Source organism: Rhinoderma darwinii, chromosome 9 (assembly GCF_050947455.1).
Source record: "Rhinoderma darwinii isolate aRhiDar2 chromosome 9, aRhiDar2.hap1, whole genome shotgun sequence".
Classification (NCBI taxonomy): domain Eukaryota; kingdom Metazoa; phylum Chordata; class Amphibia; order Anura; family Rhinodermatidae; genus Rhinoderma; species Rhinoderma darwinii.
Window position 1 is genome coordinate 9,424,429 of NC_134695.1, and position 20,537 is coordinate 9,444,965.

Below are 20,537 nucleotides of genomic sequence, written 5' to 3' on the forward strand. Positions count from 1 at the left end.
CACTTCCGCGCCGCCCCCCTCTCCATACGTCACCGCGCCGGATATATCCGTCCTCAGCAGCTGCTAGTTCGCGCAGGAGGACGGATATATCCGTCCTGTGATGGCGCGGGTACTGAGACTGTACCCACGCGATCAGCGGCAGGAGCACGGCTGTTATACACAGCCTGGCTCCTGCTGCAACTGCCGAAATCGAAGCGCGCGCCGATGCCGGCAGTTTAACCCATTAAATGCCGCTGTCAATAGTGACAGCGGCATTTAATGTGTTTGACAGAGGGGGGAGCTCCCTCTGTCACCCGATCGGCGCCCCCGCAAACAAATCGCGGGTCGCCGTCGGGTTTCCATGACAGCCGGGGGTCTAACAAAGACCCCCAGGTCTGCCTTCAGCATCTGCCTGTTAGGCGATGCCGGAGGCATGACCTAATAGGTTGCCTGTCAGTTTTACACTGACAGGCAATAATGCTTCGGTATACTAAGTATACCAAAGCATTATATATGCGATCGGCACATCGCATAGTGAAGTCCCCTGGTGGGACTAAAAAAAAATATGTAAAACAGTTAAATAAAGTTTGTGAAAAAAAATAATAAATTAATTCGACAATTTTTTTCCAATATAAGACATACCCCGAAAGTAAGACATAGTGGGGCTTTTGGGGATAAAAAGAAAGTAAGACACTGTCTTACTTTCTGGGAAACACGGTAGCTTTATAGTCGGGGTCGTTACGGACGTGGCGATACCAAATATGTGTAACCTTTTTACTTTATTTTGTTCTTTTAATAGTAAAGCAGTTTGTAAGGGCAAAAAGTGGGTTTTTCATTTATTTTTTTTATTAACTTTATTAAACTTTTTTTTAACTTTTTTACTAGTCCCACTAGTGGACTTTAATATGCGATTCTCCGATCGCTTTTATAATACACTGCAATACTTTTGTATTGCAGTGTATTACTGCCTGTCCGATTTAAACGGACGGGCATCTGCTAGGCCATGCCTCACGGCACTTGACCAGGATAGCACGGGATACAGGGAACATGGGAACTGGAAAACACTAGGAGACCATTTGCTTAGACAAACTAGGATATGAAAAACAACGCTCAGGCACTGCAGGAAGGGTCTGAGCCCTTCTTATAGTCCAGGGGCTCATGGGCTAATTTAACATTAAAGTCCGGTGCGCGCGCTGCCCCTTTAAGAGCGGGTATGAGCGTGCGCGCCCACGCTACGGGACCTGGCCGGGGTGAGTGGAAGTGAGCGCTGCCCTGAGGAGGAGACGGGGGCCAGCGCTCGCTGACCCATGGCTGCGGCCGTCAGGAGGTGAGTGAACCTGACGGCCCGCAGCCGTAGACATGACAGTATCCCCCCTCTTACGCCCCCACTTCTTGGGACCAGAGCGAGAAATAAACTTCTTTGGAAGGGTAGGAGCATTGAGGTTCTCCTCTGGCTCCCAGGACCTCTCTTCAGGACCAAACCCCTTCCAATCCACCAAATAAACAGTCTTTGCTCTCACTCTCTTGGTGTCCAAGATCTCCTTAACCCCGAAGGTGTCTGAAGGGCCGCTGGAGGCAACCGCAGGGCTAGGAGTCTTGGTAAAGTGGTTCAGAACCACTGGTTTCAGGAGAGAGACATGGAAGGAGTTGGGGATCCTGAGGGTAGAAGGCAGCCGAAGCTTGTAGGCGACAGGGTTGATCTGCTGCAGGATCTTGAAGGGTCCGAGGAACCTGGGAGCAAATTTGTATAATGGCACCCTCAGTCAACTATTCCTGGAGGACAGCCAGACCTTCGTGCCAGGAAGAAACTGAGGAGGTTCTCATCCCCTTGTATCCGCCATCCGTTTCATGCGGTCGACCGCCAGCAGGATGTAGGATCGAGTCTGCTGCCAGTACTGTAAAAAGTACCTAAAAGCAGTATCAGCAGCTGGTACCTCGGACGTATCAGGCACCGGGAGAGGAATTTGTGGGTGTTGGCCATAGACGATAAAGAACTATTCCTTGTGGACTCGCTGGTGTGATTATTGTAGGAAAATTCAGCCCACGGGAGCAACTGCACCCAGTCAACATGCTGCTTGGAGATGAAGTGGCGTAAGTAGTTCTCCAAGATCTGATTGATCCTCTCGACCTGACCATTGGACTGAGGATGGTAGACCGAGGAAAAGTCCAACTTTACACATAGGAGTCCGCAGAGGGCTCTCCAGAACTTCGAGGTGAACTGAACCCCCTAATCAGACACAATATGCTGCGGCAAGCCGTGCAGGCGGAAGATGTGTTGCATGAAAAGCTTGGCCAGTTGAGGAGCAGAAGGAAGACCGGTCAGAGGAACGAAGTGGGCCATCTTCGAAAATCAATCCACCACCACCCAGACAGCAGAGAGAGGCAGGTCAGTGATAAAGTCCATAGCTATATGCTGCCAGGGAGCATCGGGCACAGGCAATGGCTGGAGCAGGCCAGCTGGTCTGGAGTGAGCGACATTGTTAGCTGCACACACTGAGCAAGAAGAAACAAAGTCCATAATGTCCTTGGGTAGCGTGGGCTACCAGAAATGACGGGCAATCAGATCCCGGGTCTTACGGGTCCCAGCGTGACTTGCCAGTCTAGAGGAGTGTCCCCAGCGGAGGATTCTCCCTCTGTCAACCAGGCGGACAAAAATCCTCCCTGGAGGAATGTCACCCAACTTGCAGGGGATTGAAAGAGACAATGCAAGACGGATCAATAATTTTCAGTGGAATTTCCATGGTTTCTTCTGTCTCGAAAGACCTGGACAAGGCATCGGCCCTCACATTCTTGTCGGCCGGGCGATAATGGAGCTCAAACTGGAACCTGGTAAAGAACAGTGACCACCTGGCCTGACGAGGGTCCAGCCGTTGGGCTGTCTGAAGATAGGTGAGGTTCTTGTGGTCTGTAAAAATCAGGATGGGATGAGCTGTGCCCTCTAGTAGATGTCTCCACTCTTCCAGAGCCAATTTGATGGCCAGTAACTCCCAATCCCCAATCGAGTAGTTGCGTTCCGCGGAAGAGAAGAGCTTAGCAAAATATCCACATACCATTGACTTGCCCTTGGAACCTCTCTGGAACAGGAGTGCACCATTACCGACAGAGGATGTGTCCACCTCCATCGAGAACTGTAGAGAAACATCTGGATGATGGAGGATAGAGGCTGACGTGAAGGCACTCTTCAGGCTATTGAATGCAGACTCTGCCTCAGGAGTCCACACATTGGCATTTATGCCCTTCTTAGTGAGGTTAGAGATGTTAGAAGTCAATGAGGAGAAGTTTGGAATAAACTGTCTGTAAAAATTGTCGAATCCCAGAAAACGCTGTATGGCCCTCAACCCTTGAGGGCGTGGCCATTCCAGGGCAGACTTTACCTTTTCAGGATCCATCTTGAGACCTCTATTCGAGACAATGTAGTCCAGGAAAGGTTGAGCATCTTTTTCAAACACGCACTTCTCCAACTTGGTGTACAGACGATTCTCTCTTAACCACAGCAAAATTTGATGGACATGTCTCTGATGCGTCACAGGATCTGGAGAAAAAATCAAGATGTCATGAAGATAGACCAAAACTCAAACATAGAGGAGGTCACGGAAGATGCCATTAATGAACTCCTGGAAGACTGCAGGAGCATTACACAGGCCGAAGGGCATTACAAGTTAAATGCCGTCTTCCATTCGATACCCCGGCGAATCCGGATTAGGTTGTAAAACCCACGCAGGTCTAGTTTACGATCAAACAGTTCTGAGATCAGTGGCAACGGGTACTTATTTTTCACCGCGATCTGGTTGAGACCCCGGTAGTCAATACAAGGATGCAGGGAGCAATCCTTCTTTTTGAAAAAAGAAGAAGTAGCCGTCTCCTGCCGGGGAGGAAGACTCACGTATGAAGCCCCTCTCCAAGTTCTCTTTAACATAGGCGGACATGGACAGAGTCTCTGGCAAGGAGAGAGGATATACCCTACCACGGTGAAGGGATGCACCCGGAATCAGCTCGATAGGACAGTCATACACCCGATGCGGGTGCAGCGTCTCCACCTCCCTCTTGCAGAAGACGTCCAAAAATGCAGCATAATGACCAGCCAATCCTGACAATGACCGAGGCAGAAGAGGCTGAGCCGAACAAATCTGCACCAGGCAACAGCTGTGGCACTTGGGGCCCCACTGGAGAACCTCTCCAGAGTTCCAGTCCAGGACTGGGGCATGTAGTTGGAACCAAGGCAGGCCCAGCAGCACGGGGTTAACGGCCTTGGACAGGACATAGAATGCTAGAAGTTCGGAGTGGAGAGCCCCTACTTGGAGCCTCAGCAGCTTGGTCACAGCTATAACTGGGTCTGGCAGAAGTAGTCCATTTACCGATTCTACCATCAACGGTCGCTCCAGAGGGGTAGTGAGTAATTGAAGAAGATCCACCAGGTATCTACAAATTAAATTAGCAGCGGATCCAGAGTCCAGATACGTAGAGACCTGATGCGTTTTCTCACCGGACACTATGGTCACGGGTATGGACAATTTAGACGGGAGTCCTTCTTTGCCCAAGGTTGTCTCTCCTACCAACCCCAGGCTTTGGGACTTTTGGGGACACAGACGCACAGGATGGCCTCCGAGGCCGCAATATAGACAGAGTCGCGAAGTGCGTCTGCGTTGTCTCTCATGGGTAGATAGCTTACATTGGTCCCTCCTCTCAGACTCTTTAGGAGGATCGGGACCTGAGGACAGCAGATGTTGCTGTAAGGTAGAGACCGGACTAGGGAGGCCTCCCTCCCGACGAGCCTCTTGGAGCCTTTCTCTGAGCGTTCTATCAATCCGGGCAGCCAGAAGGATGAGGTCATCCAGGGTAGTTCGTCCTTAATTTTAGGAGACAGTCCATGTCAGAATGTAGCGACCAGGACCTCATTATTCCACAACAGTTCTCCCGCCAGGGTGCAAAAGTAAATGGCGTACTTGCCCACAGAGATGTCTCCTTGGCGTAGGTTCAGCAAGGAAGCCTGTCCAGGCTCCTCAAACACCGTGCGAAATGTCCAGAGGAACCCCACGTCCATCTTTATGGGTAAGCCCACCAACATATTCTCCATATTTGTTAGAGACCCATTGTGACTCAACATGGGTTACACACATTTGACCGTTTCTCTGGCAGTTGTAGTCCCACCTTGACATTCTGGTCCAGGTCTTTTTTATCTACCTTTGCAAAGCGCAAATTAACTATGGGCACTAATGTGTTACTTTCTAGTAATGTTATAAGCAATAGGGCTATTTGAGCTGACTTTTTGTTGCGGTAAATTCCTAATAATTTTGTTTTTCATTACTAGTTCATATTTGTGCAGGCATTATATTAGTCAGACTATGTTACCTGTGATCTATATTGGACAGTGATTCTTTGCCAGGGACTGTGTGTCCGTGGTGGGCGCTATATTCCAATTTTCAATGCTCTTGAAGCCACCACACTGCTTCTCCTTTCTTTTATTCGGATCCGGTTTTGAATTTTATGTAATAATATTTTGTATTGTATGTCCTAATAAAATTTTGCTATTTTTCTACTTTATTTGTGGCGTAATGACTTCTCCTCCTCTCAGTCTTTCATGATTATATGAAGTTTTGCTGTGTTATTTATATATAATGAGGCGCATTGGACACTTGCTTATGGCGCCTAACTCTTTACCTAACCTAGTAAGTCCTTATATTTAAAGAGTGCAGGTCACAGTCTAGCGTTCGTATAGGGTATCTGTGGCAGCTCGGACAGTAGCAAGGCAGGCTCGGCTGGGACTAGGTAGCGGGTAGACATCAGGCGTGGAGTAGCAGGACAGGCATGATATGCAGCACAACACGACTATAGCACAGAACGGCACTTGACCAGGATAGCACGGGATACAGGATACAGGAACAGGGAACACTGGAACTGGAAAACACTAGGAGACCATTTGCTTAGACAAACTAGGATATGAAAAACAACGCTCAGGCACTGCAGGAAGGGGCAGGGCCCTTCATATAGTCCAGGGTGCTCATGGGCTAATTTAACATTAAAGTCCCCTTTAAGAGCAGGACCTGGCCAAGGTGACTGGAAGTGAGCTTTGGCGTCTCCTGAGGAGGAGACTGGGGCCAGCGCTCGCTGACCCATGGCTGCGGCTGTCAGGAGGTGAGTGAACCTGACGGCCTGCAGCCATGGACATGACAATATAGTGATGTATTTTAAACTGTCGCTTTTCCTCAACTGATTCAAAAGTAGTTGCACGAATTATATTAGCACATGCTACACAGTCACCACAAGGATAACATCCCCAAATTGGGCCCCTTGAAGAGAAAGGGTTCTGATTTTTTCCTAGCTGTCAATAGAGGAGATTGATTTCAGATTAGTTGCTCCGCAATTGATCTGCAATATAGGCCACTGGTTATTATATGTGGAAATAAATCTGATTGCATTATTTCCCTTTTTTTTGCGTTCCAATGAGTGTAATATAGATTTACGTTCGGTGGTACTAGCCCGTCTATATCTGTTTGATGCTTCTACAGTTATACCCTCTCTCCAGGAATTTCTCCTAAAGATCCCTTGATTGGTTCTCAAATTTGGTATCAGATGATCAACTTCGCCTCATCCTGAGGAATTGCCCAACTGGGACAGCTTCTATAGTGGACTGGATGTGCATGTATGTTTGTTTATCCTTTAGGCTGGGTTCACACGACCTATTTTCAGACATAAATGAGGCGTATTATGCCTAGTTTTATGTCTGAAAATAGGGCTCCAATACGTCGGCAAACATCTGCCCATTCATTTGAATGGGTTTGCCGACGTACTCTGCCGACGACCTGTCAATTACGCGTCGTCATTTGACAGCTGTCAAACGACGACGCGTAAAATGACTGCCTCGGCAAAGAAGTGCAGGACACTTCTTTGCAACGTAATTTGAGCCGTTCTTCATTGAAGTCAATGAAGAGCAGCTCAAGATTTACGAGCGTCACAGACGCCTCGCATAATGCGAGGAGCTTTTACGTCTGAAACGACGCAGCTGTTTTCTCCTGAAAACAGTCTGTCTTTTCAGACGTAAAAGGCACTTCTCGTGTGCACATACCCTTAGCTGTCAAAAGGCTTCCCCTTTGACAGCTAAGAGATTAAAAAAAAATAGAGCAAATTGCCGTATAATCCAGTTGGACCTTTCTCATTGAAGCTACACAGTATATGGCATATGAATAAGGGGTAATCCCCAAAAAAGTTCTGGACGGTCAATTTGTAAAATATCCCAAAATTCCAACATTATATTTTCTTCCGATGGTCAACAAAAATCATATGGACCCTCCAGGACATCCAGTAGTGTCTGTCGTGGGAGGGCTATGTGACCCGATATGTAAATTCATTGGTTACTACTTGAAGTCGTTGGTGGAGTGCTTGCCCTCCTTTCTGAAAGACACAACGGATGTATTAACTAGAATAGATGGAATCTCCTTGGACCTAGACATGGTTCTAGTTACAGCCGATAGAGAATCCCTTTATACTAGCATTCGGCATAAGGATGGCATTGCGGCAGTTCTCCTCTTCCTGAGGATGAGCAACTGGGACAGCCAAGTGTGTGAATTAATTTTGGAACTTTTTGGAACTTTTCCAATATATTTTAACTCACAATTTTTTCAAAATATATTCTAATTGTAAAAGCAGGGCACTGCAATGGGGGCGGCATGCGCACCATAGTATGCGAATCTGTTTCTCGGCTTTTGGGAGAGGCAGGTTCTCCATGGTGATGGCGCCTGTGCCGTTGACCATGTGCAGTGCTGCTTGAGATATATTGATGACATACTAATAATTTGGCAGGGTACTGAATCACAGTTGCTGCAATTTGTGAATGATCTCAACATTAAATTGACCTACACCCATGACAAGCACATGGTTGATTTTCTTGATGTGGACATTGAGGTAGATGAGGAGAGACATTTACAAACCAACAGTTTTAGAAAAAAGACATTTGGTTAACTCCCTGTTACATGCCACATCGGCGCAAATCCAGTCCACTATAAAAGCTGTCCCAGTTGGGCAATTCTTTAGGATGAGGCGAATTTGCTCATCTGATGCCAAATTTGAGAACCAACCAAGGGATCTTGGGATCCCTGTAGAGAGGGTATAGCTATAGAAGCGTCAAACAGGGATATAGATGGGCTAGGACCACCGACCGTAAATCTTTATTACACTAATCAGAACGCAAAAAAAAAAACGGGAAATAATGCAATCAGATTTATTTCCACATATATAACCAGTGGCAAACAATAATATCTGTATTGAATAGACATCGGCCTATATTGTAGATAGAGCCGACCCTTGCAACTAAAAAAATCTATCTTAAACTTCTCTAATGATAGATAGGAGAAGTAAGAATCCCAAAGATCTACTAGTTAAAAGCCACACTATGTATCAAAAAATCTGAATCCTTTCTCTTCAAGGCACCCAATTTGGTGATGTTAACCTTGTGGTGACTGTGTAGCATGTGCTAGTATAATTCGTGCAACTTCTATGTAATCACTTGAGGAAAAACAACAGTTTAAAATACAGCACTATATATCTTGTCATACCACACGTGGTATATTATGCCACCTGCGGTTGTTCAAAAGTTTAGGTTGGCCTAACATCTAGGGAACTATGAGTCCGGATTAGGGAACATGTGCGGGATATTATTGCTGCGAGAGAAATTGAAGGCTTGATCCTACTCAAAACAATACCCAAACACTTCAAACTGTTTCATGGGTGTGATCCTAGAACGTTTAAGGCTCGAGAGATAGAGAGGATACATTGGGGTATCAAAGGAGGAGATGCAAAGAATATACTAGCACAGAGGGAATGTAAATGGTTTATAACCCTTGGTACAATGGTCCCCAATGGTTTAAATAAAATATTGAGTTTTGCTGCGTTCTTGTAACATCTCTGCCTTTTTTTTTTATTTTTTTATCTTTTTTGTATTAATTTATGTTTGTGTTCAGTTTTTAATTTAGATATAAGATTATTGCCTTAACATTTTGTGATGTTAGAGGATGCATATTTTGCATACAGTATCTGACATAGACACGAAGTGTGAATACAAGAATTTCAGGATTGCTTAAGCAATTTTTTTTTAAAAATATATTGTTGTGTAATTATGTCGGAGATATTGATTGGCCCCGGTTTTTTATTTTTTATGGTCTTCAATCATTATTTATTTTATTACTTTTCCACCTATATCATAATTTCTTGTGTATAGTATTTGTATATATATTTATGAATTATTCTTTGTGACTTTTTTAGCACATGAATTGTGGAATAACTTTTCGTATATATTGTTGTTTTTCTAATATTGATATCAGTATGTTTTCATCTACAGTGATTAGGAACAATGCCTATTTAATGTGATGTTACCACTAGGTTGTCAATGAATATTTACTTAGAGATTATGAGCACTGTCACTTTATGCACTTGTCACTTTAGTTTCCTACGAAAGGAGGGGCACATCGGTAATATAGGATATAATAGTACTAGACTATGGTCTTTCATTGAATTAAACCTTATTTATATAAAACTGTCGAGCTCTGCAATCTATATTTACATTGATTGATAGTGACCTGGGGATGCGCATGTGGATCTGAGCTGCAGAGATTTCCGTCTGGGCTTCACTCAGGCGTTCTGCGCCGTCTCCCTGGTGACACATCTGGGGGTCGGAGCATGCAGAGTGACGTTTGATAGCCTGGGGTGGTCTTCTCGTGATACCTGGATAGATGTCGCACATGCTCCGCTGACCAGGTATACTATTGGCTATACTAATACCACGTGATCTATGCATTGCTCTATTTAAATCAGGCAAACATGTTGTTAGTACCCCTTTGAAAAAGCTATCTACGCAAAACGCGCAACGGGGCGCTACTTTGGACACACGGACCTAGTGTTGCTAATGGGTAGGATACTTACTCTAGATAACTACTTGGGATTTACTTTCACTGCATGTATTTATGTATGATTTTTATTGCTCAAGATAACAAACAACTTATTACATTGCGGGCCCTATAGCTAGTGGTCATGCGCTAGTTTTTGTGATGATTTAACACTGTCTTATAATGGGTAATCTAAAACCTGATGTATGTGTAACTAATGTAATCTTGTGTGTTACCTTAATATTGGTCCGGTTTTTGTAGCCCATTCATGTTGGGATCTTCTTTGTATTCCATCCTGTCCATTTTTATGATATGTAATAAAATTTAAAATTATCATATTTTCAACAATGAGTAGTGTATGACTCCTTGCTCTTTGTGTATATATATATATATATATATATATATATATGTATATATATATGCACACACATAGTATATATATATATGATACTGTGGAGTTTCTATTTGTTACTATAAACTATCATTGGAGATGTAATACTATGTTTGGAAACACCTAGCCGTTATCTTACTTTTCCTGTGACACATGTTTATGAACAAACCTTTTGCCAGAATGTGGCAAGGAGGCGACAGGACCAACAGACATGCAGAAGGATGCCTTCTTTTTCTCCACATCTCCAGCACATGGTCAGAAACTTTTTTCATAATATCATAGGGACACTGTACTTGCGGGTCAGTAGTTTGTAATTGGAACCTAGTCTTACGCAGCTGGTGGCGCTCATAACCGCAATACCAGACAATCGCTATAACATGGGTGCAGCACGCATCAATACTGACAGAAAACAAAAGGCTGAACTAACTCACCAGTGGATAAGCGGTGCCCAATACTGAAAGTAGTAGAAGATGGAGATGATGCATAAATGGAGCGGAGGGCAGATGAATAGCATGCAAGCAGTTAACAGATAAATATACAGTGGACAAGAATTAACAGCATTCACTGACCCTATCTGAATACTATCCCACAACGAGGTAAGACAACAGCTTGGCAGCAGACCAAACACACAGGGAAGGCAAACAAACCTGTGGAACTACTTATCCCAGGATACACATAAAACTATTTTACAAAAACTAGATCTCTCGTGGACTAACAGGTCCCACAGTACAAACAAACACATAGACAAGAACAAAGTCACCAACTAGAATCTGGAAAGGGTTTAGCACATGCCAGAAACAGTATAACCAGCACCTGAGTATTCCAGGCCTGAAGTATATGTAAGTCCAAGAAAAGTACTCCGCCATAATTAACCAGGCAAATCTAGACTCAGACCAAAGGCATTGCCTAGTTTTGTGAAGTAGGCGAGATTTCTCTTCAGCAGTCCAAGTGGTTGTAGGTCTCTTTCACACTTAGAGAGGTAAGTAGGGAACCAGTTCTCAGAGGGTTCTAGATCATGGAAAGATATCTGACCCTAGCAGAGCACGGGGACTAAATTGTAGTAAGGGCTTGAGTTGCACGTGTGGAGGGTGGAAGTGAGTTGAGTTTGGCGTCGGGTGGCCAGGGGAGGAAAGCCCATGGAACATGAAAGTTTGGTGCCAAAAAAACATTGTGTGCCATCAAGAAGGTGCCTCATTTGGAATCTTCCGCCTAGCATTCATTCTCAGAAACAGCCTCCAGCATTACCCGGTGGAAAATATGAGTTTCCTAAGATTTGGAATAGAGGGGATGTCGAAGGATATAGGTTACATTTTTTAAACAATGGGGAGGCAAGTGGTAATGCTACGGCTCCTGTCTTCTTCTTCTTCATTCAAAGTATTGAGCGAGCTATCCACTGCGAGTCAGGGCTCCAAATAAAATGAATGCAAAGGCGATGCAGCTAATGGAAGAAGGAAAAAGGGATGTGTATGGGCAGGGCTTGGAAAAGATAAAGTATACGAGGTAATACGTTCATCTTAATGATGTTACATTTTTCAAAACAAGACAAGGGCCCCCTATGCCAGGAATCCAGGTCATTTTATATTTTTCAAAATTGGAATGAAATTTAGCACAAATTTGTTGGCGAGATCTGCTGGGAGCAGGATTCTTAAATATGTAATGGTGGAGGGGGCCCATCTAAAATGAAAATTTACATGGGTTTGGGTGGAAGAAGACAGGCCAACTGATTTCTGAAAATTAATTTTATAATAAGATAGTGAACTGTAACGTTTTAGTTCAGACATATGAGATGGGTAAGAAAGAATAGGAGATCATCTGCGTATGCTGCAATTTTGTGTTGGTGGCTCAAGAGATTAGATGAATAGGAGAGGGGGAAGTGGACAGCCCTGACGAGTGCCAATTTTGAGTAGGAAAAGATTGGAATAGAATCCCTTGACCTTGAACAAGGTGGTGGAATTGGAGTAAATGGACAAAATCCATGAGATCATGGAATGGTCCAACCCTATATGCAGAAATTCCCAGACCACTCTGTTGAAAGCCGTTTCAGCATCAGCAGACATGAGTAGTTCGGGGATGGATCTTGTGTGGGTATGGTGGATAATGTCCAATGCTCACCGGTGTTGTCCCTCGCCTCTTGTGATGGAATGAATCATGCCTAGTCTGTGTGGATGAGGTTTTGTAAATGTGGGTAAAGTCCGGAAACAAGAATCTTGGTGAAGAGTTTCGCAACTTATCAGCAATGAGATCGGACAAAGTTGACACAACGGGACAGGCCCTTCCTGCTTTGCTATCCCTGTTATTTGAGCAAAAATGGGATCTCTCTGTATATCATGATCGGCAGAGACTTAACCCCTTAAGGTCTAAGCCTATTTTGGCCTTGTGGACACAGCCGATTTTTGCACATCTGACATGTGTTACTTTATGTGGTAATAACTCCAGAATGCTTTTGCCTATCCAAGCGATTCTGAGATTGTTTTCTCGTGACATGTTGTACTTTATGATACTGAAAAAATGTCTTCGTTATATTCAATATTTATTTGTAAAAAACACCAACATTTTGAGAAAATTTTTCTAAATTGTAATGTATCTGCTTGTAAAACAGATCGTAATACCACACAAAATATTTACTAGTTAACATTTCCTATATGTCTACTTTATGTTTGCATCGTTTCTTGAACGTGCTTTTATTTTTCTAGGACGTTACAAGGCTTAGAACTTTAGCTGCAATTTCTCGCATTTTCAAGAAAATTTCAAAAGGCTATTTTTTCATGGACCAGTTCAGATCTGAAGTGGCTTTGAGGGCCTTATATATTAGAAAACCCCTATAAAACACCCCATTTTAAAAACTGCACACCTCAAAGTATTCAAAACAGCATTCAGAAATTATTTTAACCCTTTAGGCATTTCACAGGAAATAATGCAAAGTAGAGGAGAAATTTACAAATTTTAATTTTTTTTTCCGAAATTCATTTGTAATACAGTTTTTTCTGTAACACAGAAGGTTTTACGAGAGAAATGCAACTCAATATTTATTGCCCAGGTTCTGCAGTTTTTAGAAATATCCCACATGTGGCCCTACTGTGGTAATGGACTGAAATACCGGCCTCAGAAGCAAAGGAGCACCTTGTGGATTTTGGGGCCTCTATTTTATTAGACTATATTTTAGGCGCCATGTCAGGTTTGAAGAGGTCTTGTGGTGCCAAAACAGTGGAAACCCCCCAAAAGTGACCCCATTTTGGAAACTACACCCCTTAAGGAATTTTTCAAGAGGTATAGTTAGCATTTTTAGCCCACAGGTTTTTTGCTAAATTTATTGGAACTTGTCTGTGAAAATGAAAATCTACTTTTTTTCTGAAAAAACATACGATGTTTTAGTTTTTACAAGGAATAAAGGAGAAAAAGCACCCCAACATTTGTAAGGCAATGTCTCCCGATTACGGCAATACCCCATATGCGGTAATAAACTGCTGTTTGGACCCACGGCAGGGCTCAGAAGGGAACGAGGGCCATTTGGATTTTGGAGCGCAGATTTTGCTGGAATGGTTTTTGGTGCCATGTCGTGTTTGCAAAGCCCTGGAGGGACCATAACAGTGGAAACTCCCCAAAAGTGACCCCATTTTGGAAACTAAACCCCTCAAGGAATTTTTCTAGGGGTATAGTTAGCATTTTGACCCTACACAGTTTTTGCTGAATTTATGGGAATTATGCCGTGAAATTCTAAATTTTTTCTAATAAAATGTAGTTTTAGCTCAGATTTTTTCATTTTTACAACAGATAAAGGAGAAAAAACACCCCAATATTTGTAAAGCAACCTCTTCTGAGCACAGCAATACCCCATATGTGGTAATAAACTGCTGTTTGGACACATGGCGGAAGTTAGAAAGGACGGAGCGCCATTTGACTTTTGGAGCTCAAGTTTTGCTGGAATGGTTTGCGGCCCCATGTGACATTTGCAAAGCCACTGAGGGGCCAAAATAGTGCAAACCCGGCAAAAGTGACCCTATTTGGGAAACTATACCCCTCGTGGAATTTATCTAGCGGTATAGTGAGCATTTTGACCCCACAGTTTTTTTGCTGAATTATTGGGATTATGCAGTGAAAATGAAAATCTACATTATTTCCACAAAAATGTTGAATTGTTTTCATTTTCACAAGGAATAAAGGAGAAAAAGCGCCCCAACAATTGTAAAGCAATTTCTTCCGAGTACGGCAATACCCCATATGTGGTTATAAACTGCTGCTTGGATACACCGCAGGGCTCAGAATGGCAGGAGTGCTACTTGGCATGTAGATTTTGGTTGATTGTTTTTTGGGCGCCATGTCGCATTTGCAGAGCCCCTGAGGTGCCCGTACAGTAGAAACCCCTGAGAAGTAACTCCATTTTGGAAACTTTACCCCTCAGGGTAATCATCTAGGGGTGTACTCAGCATTTTGATCCCACAGGTGTTTCATAGATTGTATTAGAATGAGGCAGTGAAAAAATATGTCGTTTTGCACCAAATTTTTTTTCCCACAAGGGGTAATAGGAGAAAAAAAACCGCATAATTTGTTACCCAATTTCTCCCGAGTACGGCAATGCCCCATCTGTGGCCCTAAACTGCTGTTTGGGCACATGGCAGAGCTCAAAATGGAAGGAGTGCCATGTGGCTTTCAGAGAACAGATTTTGCTGGACAGGTGTAGGGGCGCCATGTCGCATTTGCAGAGCTCCCTTAGGTACCAGAGTGAGTGTAAAACCATGAGAAGTGACCCCATTTTGTAAACTACACCCCTCAAGGCATTTATCATTTGCCTGGACATATGACAGGGCTTAGGAGTGAAAGGCGCATGTGAGACCTATTTTGGTGATTTTCGCAGCACTAGCCCACAACGGCAGGGCTCTGAGGTCAAATAGTAAAACAAACCCCCAAGTAGTGACCCCCATTTTGGAAACTGCACCCCTCAAGGCATTTTGACCACACAGGTTTTTTTTTTTTTCTATTAGAAATGAATGCTCAGTGGATGGTACAAAGTGAAAATTGCAAATTTCCACAGGTATGTGCCATTTTAGTGCACAATATTTTGTGCCCAGTTCGTGCCACTGAAGACAAATACCTCAAACTGTTAAGCGGGTTCTCCCGGGTATGGCGATGCCATATATGTGGACGTACACTGCTTCTTGGGCACGCTGCAGGACGCGCCATTTGGCTTTTGGAGCGTGGATTTTGCTCGCTAGTTGTTTTGTTTGGGGTTTTGCTGGTATTTCAGTTATGATGTGGGGGCATATGTAAGCTGTGCGGAGAACATCAGGGGTATAATAAGAGGGTATAATAATGGGGTAAATAAATAATTATCCACAGATATGTGGCTGGTGTCGCACTGATAAATGGCGCCCGATCTTATCCGCTTTTGGACACTTTGCACATTTTGCATCGCCATATTCCGAGAGCCAAAACGTCTTTATTTTTTCTCCTCCGGAGCAGTGTGAGGGCTTATTTGTTGCGGGACAATCTCTAGATTTCATTGGTACCATTTTGGGGTACATGCGATTTTTTGATCACTTTGTATTTCTTTTTTTTGGCAAGCAAGGTGACCAAAAACCTGCAATTCTGATGTTTTTCATTATTTATTTTTTTACGGCGTTCGCCATGCGCTATGAATGACAATTTTACGTTATTCTGCGTGTCGGTACGATTACGGCAAAACCAGATGTATATAGTTTTTCTTATGCTTTGCAGCGTCTGCACGATAAAATCACTTTTGTTTCAAATAATTTATTTTTGGTGTCACCATATTCTGAGAGCCATAACTTTTTTATTTTTCCGTCAAAAAAGCTGCGGGAGGGCTTGCATTTTGCAGGACGGGCTGCGTTTTTTAATGGTATAATTTTGGGGTACATGCAACTTTTAGATCCCTTTTTTTATTCTGTTTTGTAAGGGGTAGTGACTAACAAACAGCGATTCTGGAATGGTTTTTTATTTAATGTTTTTACGGTGTTCACCGTACGGGTAAAATAGCGTGATATTTTTATAGTTTGGGTCGTTACGGACGCGGGGATACCACATATGTGTACTTTTTTTTTAATGTTTTTTGGTTTTTCCTATAATAAAATACTTATTATAGGAAAAAAGGCTGTTATAGTGTTTTATAACATGAAACGTATTTTTTTTTACTTTTTTACAACATTTTTATTAACTTGTTTTAACTTTTTTTTTTGTCCCACTAGGGAACTTGAAGGCATGAAGCCCTGATCACTATTCTAATACACTGCACTACCTACATAGTGCAGTGTGTTAGAGCTGTCAGCTATTCATTGACAGGCAAGCCTATTAGGCTTCGCCTCCCGGTGGAGCCTAATAGGCTTCCGTACTAGGAAGCGATTGTTAGGCTATGGTTGCCATAGCAACCATCGGGACACCCGCAGGTGCCGATGGTTGTCATTAGCAACCATAGGGTACGATCTAATCACTTAGATGCAGCGATAGCTGCATCTAAGGGGTTAATCGGCCGGATCTGAGCCTTGCTCAGGTCCTGGCCGTTAGGGCACGATGTCAGCTGTGACAAACAGCTGACACCCGCGCCCGTGGCAACCATCGTGGTTGCCAACAGGCTACAAGACACTTCGATGCATCGATCACGTTAATCGATGCATCAAAGGGGTTAATCGGCCGGATCGGAGCCTTGCTCCGGTCCTGGCCGTTGCAGAGGGGCATCAGACAGCTGATTCCCGGCGGTGATAACGCTGGCTCAGCTTCTGAGCCAGCGCCATCACATGCACTACGTCATGGAGCTGTGATTGGTCAGTCTGCTTTGACTGACCAATCACAGCGATCGCCGGCAGGAGACAGCTGTGAATGGTCCCCTGCCGTCTTACTGTGCCGATCAACTGTCATAAACAGTTGACGGCACAGTTCTGTCACCTTGTCCTTTGACAGGGTGACAGTTTTTAGCAAGGACGCATCGGTACGTCCCTGTGCCTTAAAGCACTTCAATGCATGACGTACCGGTACGTCCTGGTGCGTTAAGGGGTTAAAGGGAATGTGACGCGAATTAAACCTTTTTTTATAAAGTAAGTTACTTATCTCTATTATATAAGTGTTTCGCTGTATTTTTTTTTTTCTTCCACATGGTGGAAATGGTGGAAAGTATTAAAAATTAAATAATAATTTGACATGTTTTCCTATCTTGGCCACCAGAGGGAGCACTTCCCAGAATTACAGCAAGGTGAATAGGGCAAAGCAACCTGACTCACAGCTACCGTAAATGTGGGAGGGAATCTCACCCCCCCCCCCTCCTACAAGCCAGTAAAAGGTGTCTTCAAATTGCTAAGCAGTGTCTGGCTGCCATTTTGGGTGTGACTGTACAAATGCAGCTTTCAGAAGCTATAGGACACACCAAAAGGCTAAGGGTATGTTTGCCAGTCTAACATTATCTTTACACCAGAAATGCCTTGGGTCTAGGATTTTTTTATCACTATAAACTGCCTGTCCTAAATGTTTAATTAGTATTTGCAACGCCATTTCAAAAATTTTCCTGCCTTCACACTCTGAGCTTCTTCCCCCAGCTGGCCCTTGGAAACATTGTGGCTGCCGCTCAGCCCCTACAATTCCTCCTCCCTGTCCATTGTACAGAAGCCACTGGTCAGATGACTACTATGAGTGTTAGATCTAGCACTGTACGAGTACAAATCTAGATCTATTTGAGGAAGCGCTTTCTGTACAAAGTACAGGTAGGAGGGAAGGACGAGACGTATTGATTGAGCTGCAGTAGCAAAGTATAAGGGTATGTTCACACGGCCTATTTACGGACGTAATTCGGGCGTTTTTGCCCCGAATTACGTCTCAAAATAGCGCCTCAATAGCGCTGACAAACATCTGCCCATTGAAAGCAATGGGCAGACGTTTGTCTGTTCACACGAGGCGTATATTTACGCGCCGCTGTCAAATGACGGCGCGTAAATAGACGCCCGCGTCAAAGAAGTGACCTGTCACTTCTTTGGCCGTAATTGGAGCCGTTATTCATTGACTCCAATGAATAGCAGCGCTAATTACGTCCGTAATGGACGCGGTGTTCAAGCGCCTGCACATGCCGTTACGGTTGAAATTACGGGGATGTTTTCAGGCTGAAACATCCCCGTAATTTCAGCCGTAACGGACGCCCTCGTGTGAACATACCCTAAGTGTAAAGGATCTGCCAGGCACAGCTTCTGTGTCAACGCCCATAGGTAATCAGTCTGCACCTGCTTCTATGTCTGTGAGACTGACTCCATCTTCCACCACTCAGGGTGGCAGGCTTAGGAGTGGGAGAGCCTATCACAGCCTGGCCAGACGGAGCTAGCTCCCGCCCTCTGTCTATTTATACCTGCCTTTCCTGTTCCTCCTTGCTTGTGATTCTTCTCGTTTGGTTTCCTGGCCCTGCTGCAGCTTCTTGAACTATTTGTCCCTGCTTCATACTGACCCTGGCTTACTGACTACTCTCCTGCTCTGCGTTTGGTACCTCGTACACTCCTGGTTTGACTCGGCTTGTTCACTACTCTCCTGCTCTGTGTTTGGTACCTCATACATTCCTGGTTTGACTCGGCTCGTTCACTACTCTTGTTGCTCACGGTGTTGCCGTAGGCAACTCCCCATTTCCCTTAGCTTCTGTGTACCCTTGTCTGTTTGTCTGTCGTGCACTTATTGAGCGTAGGGACCGTCGCCCAGTTGTACCCCGTCGCCTAGGGCGGGTCGTTGCAAGTAGGCAGGGACTGAGTGGCGGGTAGATTAGGGCTCACTTGTCTGTTTCCCCAACCCCATCATTACAATAAGCTTGACAATTGACAGCACTGATTGGACAGCATCAGAGTGTATAGGGTCACACCCTATTGACAAGGAAAATGTACAAGTCACTTATCTTAGCCAATAGGCCAAATACAATGCACCGTTTTGCATGCACTGCACCCACTAGGTTAGATGCCCTAATTTAAAGATATATATATATATATATATATATATATATATATATATATATATATATGCTATGTTTTCCAGGACAGCAGCTCAGCAGCTTAAATTTCAGCGCCAAATCACAGGGAGTGCAATCCTGAAATGAAATTCCATTACAACTCAAATGGGGCGTTTACAGATTTTTGGGAAGGGATGGTCAATAACTTAATTAAGATACCTAGTCAAGAGGAAAAAAAACGAGCAGTAAGGCTGTGTTCACATCACCGTTGCCCTTCCGTTGAGGGGTTCCATCGGGGGTTTGTCGTGTTAACGCCTCAACGGAAAGGCAAACGGAAACATAAGCTTCCGTTTGCATCACCATTGATATCAATGGTGACGGAAACTTTGCTAAAGGTTTCCGTTTGTTACCGTTGTGACAGGGTTCTGTAGTTTTTGACGGAATCAATAGCGCAGTCGACTGTGCTATTGATTCTGTCAAAACAACGGAACCCTGTCACATAGGTGACAAACGTAAACCTTTATCAACGTTTCCATCACCATTGATATCAATGGTGATGCAAACTGCAGATTAGGTTTACTTTTGCCTTTCCGTTGAGGGGTTAACCCGATGGAAACCTCTGACGGAACCCCTCAACAGAAGGGCAACGCTGAGATAACAGGCCCTTATACAAAACAACCAGTCAGTTCATAGCTAATAATATGTTAAGACAACTTGAAAAATAAGAAGTGATCCAATTGGTGGCTCTGGGAGGCTGCTCCACTTGTCCTTTATACCAGTGTCTATAAATCTACTACTACAGTAAGTAACACTGAATAACTTCATTTATACTAGTAAAAGTACATATGTGGTAAATCTAATAAAGCATACCATATGTATGTTTTTAAATGTACTTAATTGAATAAAGTGACAGTGTGAGACTTTTGTGCAGGTAAAAATGTATTTAAATTGTGAGTGTGACTATAAAATTTCATCATATACAGCAAACTTATTCTAAGGAACTGGATGCCTTAAATTTGAGGAATCTTTCTAAGGCTAGGGCTGCTGCAGTGATTTATGGATTATGATGTTCGATAAAGTTGGCCATACACAATGCAATATTACTGCCTGATACAATGGTAGGGATGATAATTGAAAAGAGAATGGCTACCTATCGATCGCTTCTAGATATCATAACAGTTACTGATCACAAAAGAGGATTATCCAATATGTTATCAAATCTTTAAGGGATTATAGGATCCTTTTATCATAGAAAAATAAAGAAGCACAACAATGATAAGACAGTGTTAAAGTATGTAGTGACACACCCTATTGACAAGGGGAATGGTAAAGGCCCTATTACACCGGCTAATTTTGGCAGATGAAGCGAGTGCCT

The 20,537-nt window shown here is 43.8% G+C and overlaps 1 protein-coding gene across 3 annotated transcripts in view; it reads right to left on the reverse strand.

Annotated features, from left to right (window-relative positions):
* MACROD1 (mono-ADP ribosylhydrolase 1) overlaps positions 1–20,537 on the reverse strand; it is a 1,001,762-nt gene that overhangs the window by 219,245 nt on the left and 761,980 nt on the right. The window lies entirely within an intron of this gene.